The 12,302-nt window shown below is 41.9% G+C and overlaps 1 protein-coding gene across 1 annotated transcript in view; it reads right to left on the minus strand.

Annotated features, from left to right (window-relative positions):
* LIG1 (DNA ligase 1) overlaps nucleotides 1-11,120 on the minus strand; it is a 296,484-nt gene extending 285,364 nt beyond the window's left edge. Inside the window, exon 1 of the mRNA XM_069200497.1 lies at nucleotides 10,997-11,120. The gene's annotated coding sequence lies outside the window, so the exon portion shown is untranslated. The remainder of the gene's footprint in view (nucleotides 1-10,996) is intronic.
* Nucleotides 11,121-12,302: the final 1,182 nt, after the last annotated feature.

The following is a 12,302-nucleotide window of genomic DNA, read 5'->3' on the forward strand; positions in this document are numbered from 1 at the left end:
GGATGAAAGCAAACTGTCTCAAGCTCAACACCAAGAAGGCAGAAGTAGTGTTCTTCAGCAAGAACACCTCACCTTAGGACTAACTGGTGACCGGCCAACCTTAGACCCACACCCAAAACCCAAGCTAGAAACATCACTCATGCCCTAATCACCAGTAAGTTGGACTATGGGAACACCTGCTCCATCTGAATCACCAAGCAACTCACTAGAAGCCCTACAACCCATTCAGAACTCAGCAGCCAGACTCATTCTCAACCTCCGATAAAAAACCCACCTCACACCACAGCCCTGGAAACTACAATGGCTTTCCATACAAAAACGCGCTCAATTCAAACCAGTCACATACGCTTTCAAGGCACTACACTACTCAGACCCCAACTACCTCAGTCTCCTCTCCTTCCAACCACCTAGATACCTCCGAAATGCAGGACGCATACTTTCACACGTCCCACTTACACAGACCCCAATCAGGATGGCGAGCATTCTCTTACATCGCTCCTAAAGCGTGGAACGACCTCCCACTCCACATCAGAGCTTACTCCTCTCTTCTGGAATGCCGCAAGAAGCTAAAACCTGGCTTATCAATTAACAAACTGCCAGAGACAGGGCTAGGCACACATACCTGCTCAGCTCCAGGATACACTCAAGTGGGATAGTGCATTTTACAAAGACACATAACATACACTATTGATAACATTCCCCTGCAACATATCATTGAGTTGGAGCAATAAATATTATACTGCTTATGCACACAACACTGTGTTTAATAATTCTATTTATAACAACGATTACATAAAAAGACAACTGTTACGTATGCACCAATTATCAGTACTGTTATTTATGTAGCAGCAATACTTCTACAAGTACTGACATTCTTAGCTTCCAAGCAATATGGACATTAGTCAAATATAGGAAACCTTTGGAAAATATGGCTAGTGAATGTCACATTCAACGACCGCCTTGTTTCCTACAGAATCAATGGCACACTAAAATGGAAACAGGTATTGTGTACTTAAAAACTATTTAGTAGCTATTGATGCAGTGAACTATGTGTTACTAAGGAAATTAGTGTTATTTAACTGTCTGGGTACGGAAGGACACAATATTTGACAACTTACCTTAATTGGAACTAAAAGAGGAGTTGAGAACATGAAAGGAATTTGAAGAAAAATTAAGGCTTTCTGAATATTTTCGAATGAACCAAGTATAGTTTTGCAACATTTTCATTTCTATTCACCTAAACAGTCCATGAGTAAGAGTATAGATCAGTAAGTTGCTTCTCTTAGGATTTTAGCAGCCATTTGTAATTTTGAGATTGATGTTGCTCGGTATATCAGAGATCAAACTGTGTTAAACTGTTCTTTGGAAAAAAAGTACATTCGCATCTGTTGTGTATCAAAAACCTTACACTTGGGGGGAAAAAAAAAAAAACAGCAAAGGGTATAGAAAGGCCAGTTGAGAAGATGGACACGATATTTGGTTAGAGTGGTGAATCAGCAAAATAGTGTTAATATGTTAAGTAAAGCACAGGAGGATGAATCAATTTCTGACAGTGCTAATTGTTATATACGGTTTGCATACTTATTAACAATGGTAACTGTGTGGAAAAAGATGCAGTAGATGAAGAACAAAAAGAGAACCTGTATGAAAGTTAGTAAGCGCACCAGTAGTTCACTGAAAGTAAACGATCATAAATGAGGAACCGCAAGATCCGTCTGATAGGGCTTCCAAGCTTAAATTAACGCTTGGTGTCAAAAATTATGAAAGCAATACTAGTAGTTATAAAAACAATTTTTTAAAAAGGGGGAAGGATTCATTGTATTTTACCTACTGGGAAAGCTGACTTAAGAAAAATAGATTTGGGAATCACCAGTTAGTACCGTGTCAGAATTCACTTTTAAGTGTTTCTGGTCCAACAAAAGAAGTAGACATTAAAGCTGCGACAAATTTCAATAATGATATTAAAATGATAGGCTATTTTGAGAACACTTTGGATTTTTCTGGCAGTTATTTTCATCAAGATTTATGTAAGAATGAGGTTTGAGGGTTTTGAACATCAATAATTTTGAAAGATAAAGCCATTCCTGTGATACACAACGGGTGCGGTATAACTTTGTCAGAAGCAATTTGCAGAAACATCTGGAAGAGTTGTGAGAGTAATATTATTCAATCTGTAAATGCTTTTGAATGGGAGAGTGCTGCACCAAGAAAAACAGAAGCCAAATTCATTTACGTGCAGATTTCAGATAATTGAACAAGAATATTTTAGTAGATTGCTACCCACTACCTGAGTTTCAAGGACTGCTGATATTAGGCGAAGCAAAGTATTTCAGCACAATAGATTGAAAGGCTGCAAACCACTGGGTAGCAATAGAGATGAAATCGCAGTTGCAAACGGCATTCATAACTTTATTCGGTGCATATAAATATTTGAGATTAACATTCAGATTAGTTTCAGCAGCTAGTGTTCCTTCAGAAAATAATGTATTGTCTATTTAGGGGTGTTCATGGAGGTCAAATCTTCCAGGACAAATACTTTTCTATGCAACGGATGTTAAAGTGCAGTAAGTGCAGTATTGTATTTTAAACTAAGTTGTAGTTGTAAGTATACTCAAGTCTGTGTCACGTGATGAAGGCAACTGTTAACTGATGATGTCAATAATTTAGGTTACAGGATCACAGATGAGAGTATTAAACCAGAGAATGATTTTATCAAGGCTTTAAAGAAGCACCTAGTGCCAAAGAAAAAAATCAATTAAGATCTTTCATTAGGCTTAGTGATTACTACTGTTCCAGATTTCTAAAAGGGTATGCAACTACTATGGAACCTTTAAAGAAAATACTTAGAGAAAAATAAAAATAAAGTGTATGAACTGATCAGGAACAGCATGTTTTAATAGCATTAAAACAATTCTGTCAGAAATTCCAGGTCTGAAAACCTATATAATATGGATTTGAGTGCACCATTACAGTTAATGCAACTGGTACGGATGATGTATGATGCCAAAAGGGTGGGCAATGCAGATCATACCATCTTGTTCGCATCTAGGTCACTTAAGGAAGTGGAAAGAAGGTACAGCAGTACAAAGGGGTGGCCTTGGTGTGTGCTTGGGGCATTGATATTTTTTTTTTTTATATGTCTGGGGCACACACTCCATCTTGTGCACCAATCATGAATCAGACATATCTTTTGGGTAAAGGATGTATGAGAGCAGCACCATTTAGATTGATACATATTTTACTTAAACTGAAGGAACATATGATGTGTGTTAGACAGAACAGCCTTAGTGTGGTCATCCCCCAACTTTTTGCCTGCCTCCCTCCACTTTTCCGACATTGTTTTTTGCTGGCTTTGGGACTCTGTGCATGTTACCACTGGTAACCAGTGCATACGCTCTCTCCCTTAAACATGGGGACACTGGTTCATCCCCAGCTGGCATATTTGATTTACTTTTAAGTCCCTAGTAAAGTGCACTACATGTGCCTAGGGCCTGTAAATTAAATACTACTAGTGGGCCTGCAGCACTGATTGTGCCACCCACCTACGTAGCCCCTTAACCATGTCCCAGGCCTTCCATTGCATTCGACTTGGCACTTAAAAGTACTTGTCAAGCCTTAAACTCATTTTTCTACATATAAGTAACCCCTAAGCCAGGCCCTAGGTAACCAATTGGGCAGGGTGCTATGTGGGTAAAATGCAGGACAAGTAAATGTATGATTTATATTTCCTGGTAGTGGAAAACTCCTAAATGTGTTTCCCACTACTGTGAGGCCTGCTCCTCTTAAAGACTAGCGTTAGGACTGCCCTCATACTTTTTGAGTTGTAGATTCTGATTTGAAAGGAGTAACCAGGTCATATTTAGTATGCCATGCTTCATCATCGGGAAGCTCCTCGTCAGACCAGCGGTGCAATATCGGACGGGCTCCCCTTTCGGGGGCTCTTTACCGGAGATCTTTTATTTATAAGGGTGGCTGCCGTTAGGATCGGTGAGGTCAGACACTCATTGTAGCAGGAGAGTGAAGAAAATTTAAAATTGATTAGCAAACCCAAAATAATCTTCTTTACTAGCTATATCAAGGGGTTGCGATCAAGGTTAAAAACATACAGAAAGTGGAGACTGCTGCAACTTTCACAGATTGGGTGAATACTCTCAATCCTTTTTTGAAATTCACATCCACAGTGTCGACCAAGGATATTAGTTTCTTGGATTTATTGATTACTATTCAGAGTGACAAACTAACCACCAGTACATATCACAAACCGACTGATCGTAATAGCCTTTTGACATAGGACAGTCATCACCCTAAATCTTTACGCGACAACTTACCATTTGGCCAATTTTTGAGATTACGACGAAATTGCAGCTCAACACACGTATACAATACACAAGCCAACGATCTCCAAACTAAACTGTTAGCACGCAACTATCCTGAGGACATTGTCAAACGAGCCCTTAAAAGAGCGAGGAATAATAATCGTGAAGCATTACTCGCACCTAATACCAGGGACACCAACAAAATGTTCACATGTGTGACCACCTTCACTCCTCTATCTAATAAGATTAACAGTCTCATTATGAAGAGATGGACAATTCTTAGCAGCTGAGGTTGCACGATCCCCAGACCTTTTTTGCTTTCAAACGATCACAGAACATTAAGGACTTGATAATACACACACGTTCCAGAAATACAGTTCAGACACAGTCGACACTATGGAATCTCCCACCGGTGTCAGGGCATTATCCTTGTGGACAATGTAATGTGTGTTCTTTGACTTGCCAGACCAAGACACTTGACTTAGCTCCAATAGGTCGATGGAACCTGACAAAACACACTAATTGTAATACCAAGAACTGCATTTACATGATTACATGTCCTTGCAGTCTTCGGTACATCGGAATGACCTCCAGACCCGTTAAAATATGGATTCATGAACATAGAAGCAACATCAGATGTGGACGTGTCACTACAAAACTATGTGCCCATTTCTTGGAAACACCCCATAGACCAGATGACTTACGCTGGGTGATTTTGGAGTCCCCCAGTTTTGTTAACGATTCCTTCCAATCACTGTTCAGGCTTGAACAACGATGGGTATTCAAACTTCACACCAATACTAATGGTTTGAATGATGATATCCCTTGGGTGTCACTGTCCCGATAATTCCCTTCATGATAATACCCTTACTTTCATTATAACTGAATATCCTGTATTTTTCATGGTACCAGCTTACTTGTCCCATGTTCGTTACAGTTTGTCCACCTCCACAGAATACGGTCTATTGTAGGGGTCTCAATGGTCCCCCTCCCCCCCTACATATCCGGCACCTTTTGGAAATCGACCCTTATTGGGCATCTTTTTAGGTATTTCCGATTAATTGCCTTGCCATTTTATGGTTACATACTTGTCAACATACCAAGTGACGCTTTCTTTCTGAAGACTGTCAGGTGCTTCTTTATTATCTTGAGCCTCTTCTCTTTGTCTTCAATTTGCTAATATTGACTAGCATCTTTTTAAAACTCCAAGATGGCCGCCCGCAAAATGCGGGATGGCCGCCCCCCTACATCGCTGGAACCATGACTTAGTCCTCTTTCTATCATGACGACAAAGCCATCACGTGACGCGGAGGAATGCAGCCTCCGCGCTGCGCTTTAAAAGTTTGAGTTCGTCCCCGTACTTCAATTCCGGGGAGAGCACGCCGCGGGTAGGTTACTACAACTGACACCGCCGAGTCACAAGTAAGTGATGAGGGGCTATACAGGGATTTTTTGCATGCTGGCTTGAGGTCCTTTTCCTATATCGCGTCGACTTACACCCCGATAGCGTAGATTTTAAGTCATAGGGTCTGATGCTCATTGGAGATGCCGGACTATGCATACTCTGCATATTTCTAATCTATAAATCTGCTGACGGCGATAACGAGGCCTCCTTCGTCACACGTATGGGGCCAAAGGGGGCTGGGTATCTTTTATCCATACACATGGGGTTTGACAATTTATTGCCGATACAATTGTGATACGATGTACGTTTTAGGGCTATCAGAAGTGGATCATTTTTTTGCGATACTATATAATTATGCAGTTTGATTTAACCAGAATGTACTGTCGAAGGGAACAGCATATTGATTATCACTTTGAGCCCTTAACAATATATATTGCATTAACCCTTTTCATGATATGTAACCCCTGTCAGAAGTGACTGGCTGGACCGTGCTATTCCCCAAGGGGCTCCCCACATGAAGAGGGATGGTAAGCAGATGTGTTATTTACTTGTTAAACATCACTTAGCTCACGGATTCACCTCGGGTGTTATGGTCATTTAACCATGTCTGTTGTTTTCTTATTGTATTTATTATTTTCTAGGGCAACCTTTTTTTTATTCAGTTTTTGACGAGACAGTTTACACAAATGTAAGTGACTGTTACTCTTTTTCATAATTATAATAGATAGTGTCTTTTTCACTTTTTATACAGTCAGGAGAAGTTCAGTTGATTGTAGGTCCTGATGAAGCGTTAGAGGATCTTTCATGGCCACATTACGCGAAACATGTTGACCAGACCTTAGGGGTCAGGTGACAATTTCCCAGATCTCCAGGCATTTCTAAAGTGGTTGAGCATTATCCTCAGTCTCCACTTTCTGTATGTTTTTAACCTTGATCGCAACCCCTTGATATAGCTAGTAAAGAAGATTATTTTGGGGTTGCTAATCAATTTTAAATTTTCTTCACTCTCCTGCTACAATGAGTGTCTGACCTCCACGATCCTAACGGCAGCCACCCTTATAAATAAAAGATCTCCGGTAAAGAGCCCCCGAAAGGGGAGCCCGTCAGATATTGCACCGCCGGTCTGACGAGTAGCTTCCCGATGATAAAGCATGACACCCATCTGGGTGTGTGAGGGCTCTTGCTCCTGAACTTAAAACTGTCCCCCTAGATTCATGGAACAGTGTACTATTTGTTGTCGATTAGTCTTATTGGGAGAACGTACACTGGAACTTTAATTCTCCCTATCCCTCTCTTTGTTGGCATATTTAGTATGGCCATAATGGTGATAGAAAACCCTGCTTATTGGTGAGGTTGGATTTTATATTACTATTTTAGAAATGCCACTTTTAGAAAGTGAGCTTTTTGCTGCACTTAAAAACCATCTGTGCCTTAGAGCCTATCTCCAATCAATGTCTGGGCTGGGCTGGTTGACAGCTCCCTTGTGCATTTCACCCAAACAACCACAAACACAGGACACTCATCTGCATATTGAATGGGTCTTCCTGGGCTGGAAGAGTGGAGGGCCGACACTTACATTTCAAAGGCTAGTGGCCTTCCCTCACAAAATGGACTGCCAAACCCCTTACTGGGACCCTGGCAGACAGGACTGCACCGAAAGGGGAACTTGTGCATTTCAAAACCACTCTGAGGTCTCCCCCACTTCAAAGGCATTGGTGGGTATATAAACTGGGTCTCTGACCCCCACCAACTCAGACACTTCTGGACCTACAGCTACAACCTGTCAAGAGGAACTGCCTGGCAGCCCAAAGGCAGCATCTGGACTGCTCTGCTGAGAAGGACTGCTGCCCTGATGTTGCCCTGCTGGCGTCTGACTTGGGGAAGGCAGAGTCCTTCTCAGCACAGGGTGCTCTCCAAGGGCTTGGATTGAGCTTACCTCCTGTTTTGAAGTCTCAGGGCCAACAAAGACTTCACCAGCTAGCTTTTTGCTAGTTTCCGACTTCCGGGACACAGCAGCCTGCTCCAGCTCGGTGCACCCCTCTGCACGCAACAACTACGGTCTTTGACACAAGTCCAACATTGCAACGACTTTGCTGAGGTCACTCAGGATCCTCGCAACATTGTGAAGTTGACACATCACGTCCTGATGGACTGGAGCCACCAACCCCGCCGGGGCACAAAGGTTTGGCGCACTGCAGATGCCGCCGCATAATCTCCCCCGGCATCCGGACGGAACAGACGCCTCACAGCGCGGAACCGAAGCCTCATCTCCTCGGATACTGCAAGGGACTGACGCCACACTAACTCCAGCGACACCTCTTTCTGACTTCATGCGAAGTCCTTGTTCTCAGTTTTCCAAAGGTACTGTACCTGGGGGTCTGTGTGACTCTGACCAGCACTGGCGGTGTCGGATTATTGGGAACGACTCCATCAACCACGCCGTGAAAGCCCCAAATGGAGCTATTGTGTTTCTAGGCGCTTTAGTAGAATTTAATCTTTAAAAATTAATTACTCAGCTTGTGTACATTGGATTTTCAGCGTTTTGACTTTATTTTATTCAGATAAATATCGATTTTTCTAAACCTGTGTGTTTATTTTTGTGGTGTTTTCACTCTGTTACCGTATGATTTATTGCACAAATACTTTACACATTGCCTTCTAAGTTAAGCCTGACTGTTCAGTGCCAAGCTACCAGAGGGTGGGCACAGGATAATTTTGATTGTGTGTGACTTACCAACTAGGACTGTGGTCCCTATTTGAACAAGGGTGCATACCTCTGCCAACTAGAGACCCCATTTCTAAAAATGTGTTACATAGCTGGAGGTGCCAACGTACCTGCAGACTGTTTCTCTCAGGCACCTTGGAAAAAGAATGTGTTGTCTCATTAACAGAGATTGCTAAAAAAAACTAAAAAAAAGTAAAGCCACAGTCACGGAAAGTGAATGAAATGAAGCTTGTGAACAGGACTTAATATTAAGAAAGTGATACATTATCTACAGGCTGGATGGCCACTTGTGAACCATCTTACAATATCTGCTGAATTAACCAAGAAACAGGCGTTTTACTAAGAATGGGTTAGTATGTTCCACCAACAGGGTTAAAATGTAGAATCATAATGCTGGCAAATTCAGGGCTCCCAGACTCCTTCTGCAAAAAAATAAAAATAAAAATACTCAGGCAATCATTTTCATGACCTGCTGTGAACAGAGAGGTAAATGATGTGGTAGATAAGTGTGCAGCGTGCTTACTATCTAACACTGTAAAATTAGGGATACACCTTTTTCCCAGTTCCTTTTCCAGATAATGCTCGGAATACACTGACTCTTGATTTTGCTGGACCTTTAACTGCCTGGCCTTACAATATGCGTTATTTAATAGTACTCCTTGATTACTTCTCCAAATGGGGTTATTTTGAGTTTGTAGAGGAAACAAGTACACAATTAGCTATTGACTTTTTGGCTTGACATTTTTGCAATTCATGTTTCACCCTTGGAACTCAAAACTGATAATGGCGTGGAACTAGTGTCAGACAATCAAAACTTTTTGAAAGAACAAAGGAATTAAGCATTACATAGTCTCCTCGATTAGTCCCAACCTAAAAGGGGCTATGGAGAAAGTAAAAAGTTGCTTAAAGAAACTATACAAACATCTTTAATGTTTGGAGTTACCAGAGATGATTTTGTGAGGAACAAATTTGGGGATATCATAACTCTCCACACAGCTCAACAAATGTATCACTTTTGTTTTATCAAGAGGGAGGAAGTTTCATAATGATTTAGTTCGTAACTGAACAAAAATAACTCCTACTGAAGATAATAAAGAATGTGTGTTGAAAGTTCAGTCTAGAGTCAAGCACGGAATAAAATGCTATATTGTCATAACAGTACACGTAAATTCTTACAAAATAACACTGATAATGCTTCTTGTGTGATGTTGGATAAAATAAATAAACAAAAGTCTAAAAGATGAAAAACTAAACTCAATTGTAAAGGAAGATTCAAGGGTATGCACGCAAGTTGACATTTTTTCAAACTTGTGGGTGGGCAGGTAGTGGGGAAAAGATTAATTTAGTACCACTATATACGTTTCAGACAAATATAATTTAAAAAGCTGGTTAGAACGGGAGAGTTATTGCACAGTATTCTGTTATTATTCTGCTCACAATAAAGGTAGTAGTAGCTTGTTACCACTGAAGGAATATCTTTAAGCAGACCACAAGATTGGAGCGGTCTCAGGATAACACTAGTTGCACACCAAAATTGTGAAGCAAGTGATGTTATAATGCGATGACATTAAAAAAAACAGTACATTCACATGATGATGACTTAATGTTTTGTTGTTTTTGTTTGTAAAAGGAATGGTACGTTTGTATTATTATGTTAGGCCTTTGTAAGTTTAGGTATCAGTTAATGAGCTTTTTTTAAAAAAATGTGTAATGACGGCTCTCCTGTTGTATTCCTCGCGGGTCCTATCAGTTCTATATGTTCTGTTTCTAGGTCTCTGGCTAATGTCAGTTGAAGATCAGGATCAAGGACTGCAGGGTGGAGGTTAGTGGGCTCCACAAATAAGTTTATTTGAATTAAATGTCTTCTTTTAATTCACAGCCGTTTTAAGAGCTGTTATTGGATGCCCACGTACCCACTATAATTATAAACTAAATAATTGAGAATGTGTAAAGGGAAAATAGGACTACAGTGACAAAATCGTGGGGTTGTGAAAGCTGGAGATGAAAAGACAGCAATGAAGGAAAGGGAACTAAATAACGACAGAATGAAAGAGGATAAATCCGTATAACAGAGGTAGAAACCACACCTGGATGAAAAGCACGTCCAGGATCCTGAAAACCACTATACACAGTCAATTTCAAACGGTAGGTTTTCTTTTTAGATCCTGCTTAAAGCTCTACGTTTCTGTTATGATGCAGTCTCTACATCAATTAAAAGTCCCACGTGTACGTATGCAACTGTGCATGAACAGGGTATTTAATCTAAAATATACAGATTGGGCAACAGCAGAATAAATAGAAAAGCCTAAATGAACGGAAACAATCGCGTGTGTTGCGTATCCTGTAAGAGACAAGCGTGAGAAGAGGCAGAGTCCGCTGTCTACATACTTCAATTAGACTGCAGCAGAAACCTGCGCGCCAAACCAGCCTTTCGCGCCCTTTCCAGTTTCGCGGGAGATGACAGCAACATTTACACCTCAGTTTTCCCAACCTTACACGCCTGATTGTCAGCCCACCACAGCCCGAAGGTGTCTCAGACCCAGGTCTTACCTTCAGTCAGAAAATCCTATATATCAGCTTGCCTCTACTATATTCCCGAAATCACTTGAATAAAGACCCCAAGAGCCCTCAGAATGCAGGCTTTAAAACTGATTGACGAGCCTTGGGGCGGTCCTAGAAGGCGTTGAGCTGCTGTACTTCTCGGAGATACTTGCTATTGGATAAACGAATTAGCCCGCCCCGAAAGAGACGGCCCAGCCATCACTAACAAACCTCCCAATGCTGGCAGCCCCGGAAGGGACCTTACTGCTGCACCGGAAGACGTGGTCCAGCCGCTGTAGAGCCGGCGCGGTTGGCCGACTGCTTTCAACGGGTCTATGCGCATGCAGTCCAGCCACCACCCTTAGAGCAGGTGATGTGCGGATAGAATTATAATCTGTCAGGTTCGGACTCTAATTCAAGTATCGTCAGCGGTTAAAGTGTACCAAGATACTATGCAATCTGCCAAGTTTTCACTTTGATTGTGCGTTACATTTCCATGTTTTCAGGGTATTAATGTGTGAGAGTTCAGCACCTCTTTGTGGTGCTGTCTCTAGTTGAACAAAACAGTCATATCCATGTAAGGAGATACATTTCAGATATTGTCACGTTGTCCAGCAATTATAGTCGGGAACACTAACTGCTCCAGGAGTACCTACGCAAGTCAGTTAACTACATCCCTTTTCGAACAAGCTCGTTAATTTTGCTTTCTGGGACTTTTTAGCTTATTCTTAATTGATAATGGGGAAATGTTTGTTGTGGCTCTTAGCACGATCTGTTTACAAATCAGGACATATATGACTCATTAGCACTGTAAACAGTAGAACGTTTCTCTAATGCCACTGTCTGTCCAGCAGCACTATACCATAATACAACAGGTTCTGCGTACTTTACCAAAAGTAATCCAAACAAGTATGACATGTCCAGTCAATCATGACGTTTTTAAGCCAATAGCTGTTACACCGCAGCGCTCGCTGCGGCCGCGGGCTCAGGTTGCCGCGGCGCGGCACGTTAATTTTGCCGCGGCCGACGCCCGGGCCGCGGTAGACGCAGAGGCAGACACCCAGGTCGCGGGGGTCGCTCCGGCGAGGGCCATAAAGGCTCCAGGGAGCCGGTCTGGGGGTCACGGCGCTCGCCGTTCCCCCTTTTTCAAGTTCTGCCTTAAAGGCAGACGCGGCAGAGCCTGAAACCCCGAGGGGGTTTCAGGCATGGCCGCACACAGCGCATTATGCGCTTAACATTTATTTCTCTTGCATGTATTCACCTGCCCACCACCACTTACCGATGTTCCTAGGACAAACCGAACCCTTACACTGGG

Source organism: Pleurodeles waltl, chromosome 7, assembly GCF_031143425.1.
Source record: "Pleurodeles waltl isolate 20211129_DDA chromosome 7, aPleWal1.hap1.20221129, whole genome shotgun sequence".
Classification (NCBI taxonomy): domain Eukaryota; kingdom Metazoa; phylum Chordata; class Amphibia; order Caudata; family Salamandridae; genus Pleurodeles; species Pleurodeles waltl.